A 6,927-nucleotide genomic window follows, 5' to 3' on the forward strand; every position below is an offset into this window, starting at 1 on the left:
CCAAAGATCCTGCCAGAGAAGCAGCCAGGAATGTGTCAGTTACCCTATGATTTTCATAGAGGAGAAGATTCTGAAGTGTCTATTCCAGATTCAAGGAGAGAAAAACAAGGAGCCAGCAGAGAGATTAGGAAGCTACAGCAGATGCCAGAGGGTGAGATTAGGAAGCTCTGCAGATGCCAGAGAGTGAAGGCACAAGGGACAGCAGTGGTGAGGCACATGGGGAGAGAGAGAGGCCTCGGGAGGGAGCCGGGCACTGCTGCCGACTGGATACGCAGTGGGAAGAAGGAGGAGGCCACAGCTGGGGTCACAGCCTGCTGCCTTGGGCAACCGCCTTGGAGAAGGGAGCAGAGGAAGATGCTGCAGGAGCACGAGGAAGAACGAGTTCTGCTTCCCACCTGTGCCTCAGAGGTTGCATGTCCCTTTCTGAAAGTGAGTGGAGATGCACGCCTAGGGCTCAGGGGGGAGCTGGGTCGAGAGGTCCTGACCTGTACATATGGAAGCTTAACCCTTTGTACTTACCTCTCCCTTCCCTTCAACTCCACATCCCCCTCTCATTTTTTTTTTCTGTATCTCTCTCTTATTTTGCTTTTCAAGTTATTTATACTTTGGGTTTTTCTTGAAAGCAAATGGTCTCCCCAGGTAGGAAGTAGAAATGAGTGGACTGCGTGGCCAGAGACCAACCTGGCAGCTGGGAGGGAAGGCAGTAGAGACAGAACAATGAAAGAGGAAGAACAGAAACCAGGGAGCTTACATCCCTGTAGCCCACAGAGGGGAAAATGCCAGGAGGGGCAGGGAGGACAAAAGAGGAAGTGCTGGGCTGAGAAAGGGCAGAAAGCACAGATGAGGAGTGCCTGGATATGGTCCTTCTCCTGGGAAGAATTATGGCAGTCTCGAGAAGACAGAAACCATTTTATAGGCATGATGGAAGGAAGGGACAGCAGCACATACAATTAAAGTTGGATTTCTCCAGAAGAGTGGTGGAGGAAAGGGAGAGGGAAGAAGAAATGGTAAAACAGTGAAGTGACAGAACTGTGTTCATATTCTGGACGAGTGTCTATGCTTAGGATAAGAAAGATGGCGTATGCAAATTCACAGGCAGCTCGAAGGATCACGGTGAGAGGCATGTCTGAGCAGACACAAAGCTAGGTAAGTGAGGGGACAGACTTCTAGAGAAAAGCAGAGAACAGAGAAACTTCCTTCTGGGAATTGAGCTACTGGGACACTGACCCTCAGGAAAGGCAGAAAGAACCATGTTCTTGGAGATGAGAGAAAGAGAAGACAGGAAGGAAGACAGAGGCCAGGTCGGTGGGCATAAAATTCATCTAAGTTTGTAATTGGAGAAGAGGAAATGAGGGGCTGAGTCACCAGGGTCTCTGATTTCTTGGCAAAATGGGAGGCCCTGGCCCTGGCCCTGGCTATGAGACAGGAAGGAGGGACTGAGGGTCAACAGTGGCCTAGGACAGCCTGAGAACAGTTTGCCAACTGCCCTGTGTGCACGTCAGGACTCTTAGCAAGCTAAAGTCTGTGGGCAAGGGCACCCTCCACACCCAGTGTTTACCAGGGATGCAGGCAGAAGGGAAACAGAGGGGAGGCAGTACTCTGGGAGGATGGGAGGCCAGAAATAGAGGTCTCCACACAGGGTCAAAAAGGGAGAGCTCGTGAGGCAGCCAGCTCTTGGTTTCTAATACCACCCTCCCCAAGAACCAGGGCTCCTTGGGAAATCCCTCATCCCAAGACTCCGTAGGAAATAGAAATGGTAAGCATCTTATCCCATCCAAAGAAAAAGCTAAACACACACACACACACACACACACACACACACACACACAGTGAGGAGCATGTTTGTATATATCAAAGAAACACAGAAAGCGACTAAAAGAGCTCCCGATTTCTCAACTTGGAACAATCTGAGCACCAAAATAAAGTAGATCTGGATTAATCCAAAGTATAAAATAAGAACTCAGGACTTTATTCTGAAAGAAATAAATGATGGGATGAATAATATAAATGAGAGGGAGGAGGAGAATATAAAATGATTTCTGTAGATGTTCTACCCTCCAGAAGGTGAAGCACAACTTCCAGCTCAGATGTGGGCGACACACAGTGACTGCCTGGGAGGACAGAATGGGAAGGAGCAAGGGAGCCAGAGCAGTGCCACAGCTAAGAGCCTGGCACACTGTCCTTTTCTCAGGGGACCCAGGTCTACATCAACAGTGATGAGTCCCATGGACACTATTTGCCCTCGGATGAGAGTGATCACCACACCTCTGTGCTCTCTGAGACAACTCCCATCAATCATGAAAAAAAAGTATCAGATCAATCCTAATTGGGGGCCATTCTACAACATACCTGAAGAAAACCACTGAAACTCTCCAGGTCATCAAAAACAAGGATCATCTAAGAAACTCTCAAGGCCCAGGCAATGTGATGGCTAAATGTAATATATCATCCTTGGTAGGCATCTAAGGTAGAAAAGGTTATTAGGTAAAAACTAAGAGATCTGAATAACGTACAGACTTGATAGTATTGTATCAATATCGGCTCATGCTTGCTGTTAAGTTAACCTTAGTTTGGCCTAGAGCTGCCTCTGTATTTTGAATTCCCACGGAACAAAGGGCAACATGAGAAGGTGTACACAAACCATATGCAAAACCAATGCCTAATTTAGGGCTAGAGTTTTGGCAACAATTAGCAAGCTATCAGCCAATCACAGCAACCAAGCTGCATCCAGTCACAGGCTGACAGTGAAGCAAATCAAGTCCAAATTTGCATAGCTGAATTGCAACCAGTCAAGCTTCATTTCTGTCTACAAATGCTGCCTGCCCACACTCAAGAGAGGAGCTGCCTCTCCTGATTCTGAGGGCTGTCTGACTTGTGATGCATCATTCTTTGTTTAAATAAAGTGTTAACTTTAATTTGCCAAACCGGGAGTGGAAGCCCATGCCTGTAATCCCAGTAATCTGGGAAAGCTGAGGGAGGAAGTTGGCCAAATTCAGGCCCAGCCTGACATCTGTTCCCACAGAAACAGAAGGGAGCAACTTAGTGAGACCGTGTCTCAGAAAAAAATAAAAATAAAAATGTCTGGAGATGTAGTTCCGTGCAAAGACCCTAGTTTTAATCCACAGGAAAACCCTAAAAACTAAGTAAGTTTTTCCTTCTAGTGACTATAACAAATGCACATACTAATGTAAGATAGTAACAGAAACTGGATACTACAGTCTCTGTAACTCTTAAGAAGTGGGACATGATTTCTAAGGACCCCATGTCTCTTGGGGACATGAAATCCACGTTGGGATGAACTTGGAGCTTTATTACCAATGAAGCAGAGCTCCTCCCCCTTGCCCTGCCCTCTTCTCCCACCCTCCCCTCTCACACTGGTATGGCCGCCCGTTTTTAAAAACTCACATTAATAAAAACATAGATGTTGAAAAAAAATGTTTTTAAATATTAAAAGGCCAGGATGAGATAGTGGATTGTGGAAGTTGCGGCAACAGCTTAGTTTTTTATCTCCCATAACTTTCCCTAAACATAGATGGAGCAACCAAGATAACAAAATTAAGGCTCATCGACATTACAACAATATTAGGTGACAAAGTATCCGCAAAAACCACTGAGTCCACTTAGGTGGGGATAAACCTGCTGTCGCTACAAGACTTAGGTGGCATCTGTTCCCAAGGAAACAGAAGGAAGCAGAAGGCCAAAGTCACTGAAAAACACGCTGAGCCAGTCCTGGAAGAACAGCAGAAACCGCGAGCAGCTTCTGTGGGATCGAAACCGGAAGTCCGAGTGCTGAGCCTGAGCGTGCAAGAAGTATGCCGGGGCTGGGGTGGCCTGGGCCCTTACACCCTTGGAACCCGCAAGCCTGAGCTCTGCGGGGGGGAAAAGCTTCTGTGGAAGAGAAGACCCTGCCAAGAGGACCCCCGTGGAGCAGAGCAGGAAAAAGGGAGGAAGGAGACAGCACACCAAAAGAGAGTTCGAAAATAGCCGAGCAAGAGGAGCCCTTCCGCACCCCTCACGGGAGTGCAAGCTGGCACAGCCACGATGGAATTCCATGTGGAGATGCCTCAACACACCAAAACTAGAAATTCCCATTGACCCAGCCATTCCACTTCCAGGTACCTTCTCAAAAGTCATCATGTCATAGTGATACGTATATACCCATGGTTCATAATAGTGTGAAAGCGGCGGCCATGCCCAGCAACATAAAAAAAGAGATTCTTAGATTGCCTAGGAAAGCAAATTGAAAACCTAGACGAGACCCCAAAAGTTGAGAGATTCACCTCCCTGTCTTAGGTAGGTTATCAATTTTTTTTTTTTTCCTAGAACTGGGGGTTGAACTCAGGCCCTTGTTGGAGAAGCGCTTATACCACTGAGCCATCTCCCTGGCCCCAAGAAGTTCTCATGTTGTTGTGGGGTTTTTTTGTTTGTTTTTTTGGCAGAACCAGGGATTGAACTCAGGCCCTTACACTTGCCAGGGAAGTGCTTATTCTACTGAGCCATCTCCCCGGCCCCTCAAATTTTAAATGGACAGAGACACACCAAGGATATATGTATACAAAACCAAAAATAAAAAGTCACATTCCTGCTGTCTTACTAGATGCAACTTGTTAAACCTTCATTCCCTTAGTAACAGGACAGCATTTTTCTTCTTAAAAATTTTTTCCATAATTTTATTGAGAAACAAATAGCAATGAGACAGTTTCAAATCAAATTGGTAGGACAGATTCAATAATTAACATATTGCATACATTCTATAAGTACCATGTGCTAACCGATTGCGCCACTGGAGCATCTACACATTGCATACATGCTAAAAAAATTTTTTAACTTTATTTTTAATTGAAAAATAATTACATACAGGAGATAAAATGTGTTTTGTATAAATTATATACCTTATGGAATGACTAAATCAAGCTAATTAATATAATCCTCACTTCATATACTTATCTTCGTATGCATTGCACATTTAAAATAATCAAAATCAGGGCAGCCAGATAGCTCAGCAGACTAAAGCGCCTGCTTCAGGAGTCACAGGGACCAGGGTTTGATCCCCAGCATGCTGTGCGGGCCCTGCCCCCGGAGCACACTGACACCACCATTGTGGTGGCGATGACCTGTAATCCCAGTTCTTGGGAGGCTGAAAACAGGAGAATCAATAGGAGTCGGATCTGTGTAGTGAGACCCTGTAGATCCTGAACTAAATACCTAAAAAAAATAAATAAAATAATCAAAATCCATCCTCCTAGCAAATTTGAAATGTATCCATTAACTATACTCACTATCATGTACAGCAGACCGCAGTGCTTTCCTCCTGCCATCAGACAGTTTGTTTTGAGGTGTACTTGAAGCAGAGATCATGTGCACCTCACTTGGTCATCAAACTTGACCGTATTTTGGATCACACAAAGAGGGAAAAAACCTCAGTAAGTTCAAAAGAAGAAAAGCAATTTTAAAACTTTCTATAATCTAACAACATCATAAATTGATAATAAGACTTTAAAAATAAAGAATGCTTTCAACAATTTTGAATCAATGGGGCAATACTAAATGAAATTATAGAATTTCTTAGAACTTTGAATGGAAACATGACACATCAGAACCCGTGAGGGCGAGCAGCAGGGCGAGTAGGCAGCGAGCAGCTGCAGCGGGCGGGCGCCAGCACGGAGGGAGCAAGCGAGGGCAGCCGGGTCCTGAGGGCAGCGGACACTCCTCAGGTCCCTCCGGTCCCCTCCCCGGAGCCCTCCACACCTCTGGTCTCCCACAGAATGGACACAGCCCGGCCCGGCCATGGCCTCATTGCTGAAGGTGGATCAGGAAGTGAAGCTCAAGATTGATTGTTTCAGGGAGCGGATCACAAGTGAGGCAGAAGACATGGTAGCAAATTTTTTCCAGAAGGTGTTAGAACTTGATAGTGTTTTGAAGGAACCGATCCTGAACATCCGTGACCTGACCCAGATCCACTCCGACATGAATCTCCTGGACCCTGACCCCATCCTTCTCATTAATAGCCATGACGGGCTGGACGGTCCCACTTACAAGAAGTGGAAGTTGGATGAGTGTGAAGAGGCCTTGCAAGCAACCAAGGTGTTCGTGACGCCGCATGGGATGCTGAAGAGCAACCAGCAGCTGGTGGACATCATCGAGAAAGTGAAGCCCGAGATCCGGCTGCTGATCGAGAAGTGCAACATGGTCAAAACGTGGGTACAGCTCCTGATTCCCAGGATAGAAGATGGAAATAACTTCGGGGTATCCATTCAGGCAGAGACAGTTGCAGAGCTAAGAACTGTTGAGAAGCTAGGCTACGTCTTACCTGGACCAGATCTCCAGATATTATATTGCCAGAGCCAAATTGGTTTCTAAAATAGCTAAATATCCCCACGTGGAGGACTCTCGCCGCACTGTGAAAGAGATCGATGGGAAGGAATACATTAGCCTCCGGCTCAGCATTTCAGAGCTAAGGAATCAATACCTCACTCTACATGACATGATCCTGAAGATCATTGAGAACATCAAGCGGCCCGGAGCAGCAACGCCAAGACGCTGTACTGAGGCCGGCTGGTGGGGCCGGACCGAGTCTGTGGCATGCAAAAAGAAATAATGGAACTGCACTATAAAATACCCATATCTACATAAGTAAAAATATGTGAATTAAGCTCCAACTTAAAAATTTAGGAAAAAAAATCAAACATGTAAACCAACACTAATCAGCAAAGATAAATTAGTGAAGATTTAAAATAAAGTTAATGAATTAGGAGAAAAAAGACAAAAACAGGACTAATAAATAAATTTAAGTTTGCTTTTTCAAAAAACATAAGTAACACAAGGAAAAAAAACCAAAGACAGAGGAAATGTACAGTTGTTAAAAATTAGAAATAACATAGGTCAGCAAGATAGCTCAGCAGACTAAAGCACCTGCTTAGGCAAGCT

General features: G+C 45.4%; 1 pseudogene; it reads left to right on the forward strand.

The window, feature by feature from the left end:
- Positions 1-5,777: 5,777 nt before the first annotated feature.
- On the forward strand, positions 5,778-6,549 carry LOC101582903 (annotated as a pseudogene).
- The last annotated feature ends 378 nt before the right edge of the window (positions 6,550-6,927 follow it).

Source organism: Octodon degus, unplaced genomic scaffold, assembly GCF_000260255.1.
Source record: "Octodon degus isolate 3935 unplaced genomic scaffold, OctDeg1.0 scaffold00007, whole genome shotgun sequence".
Classification (NCBI taxonomy): domain Eukaryota; kingdom Metazoa; phylum Chordata; class Mammalia; order Rodentia; family Octodontidae; genus Octodon; species Octodon degus.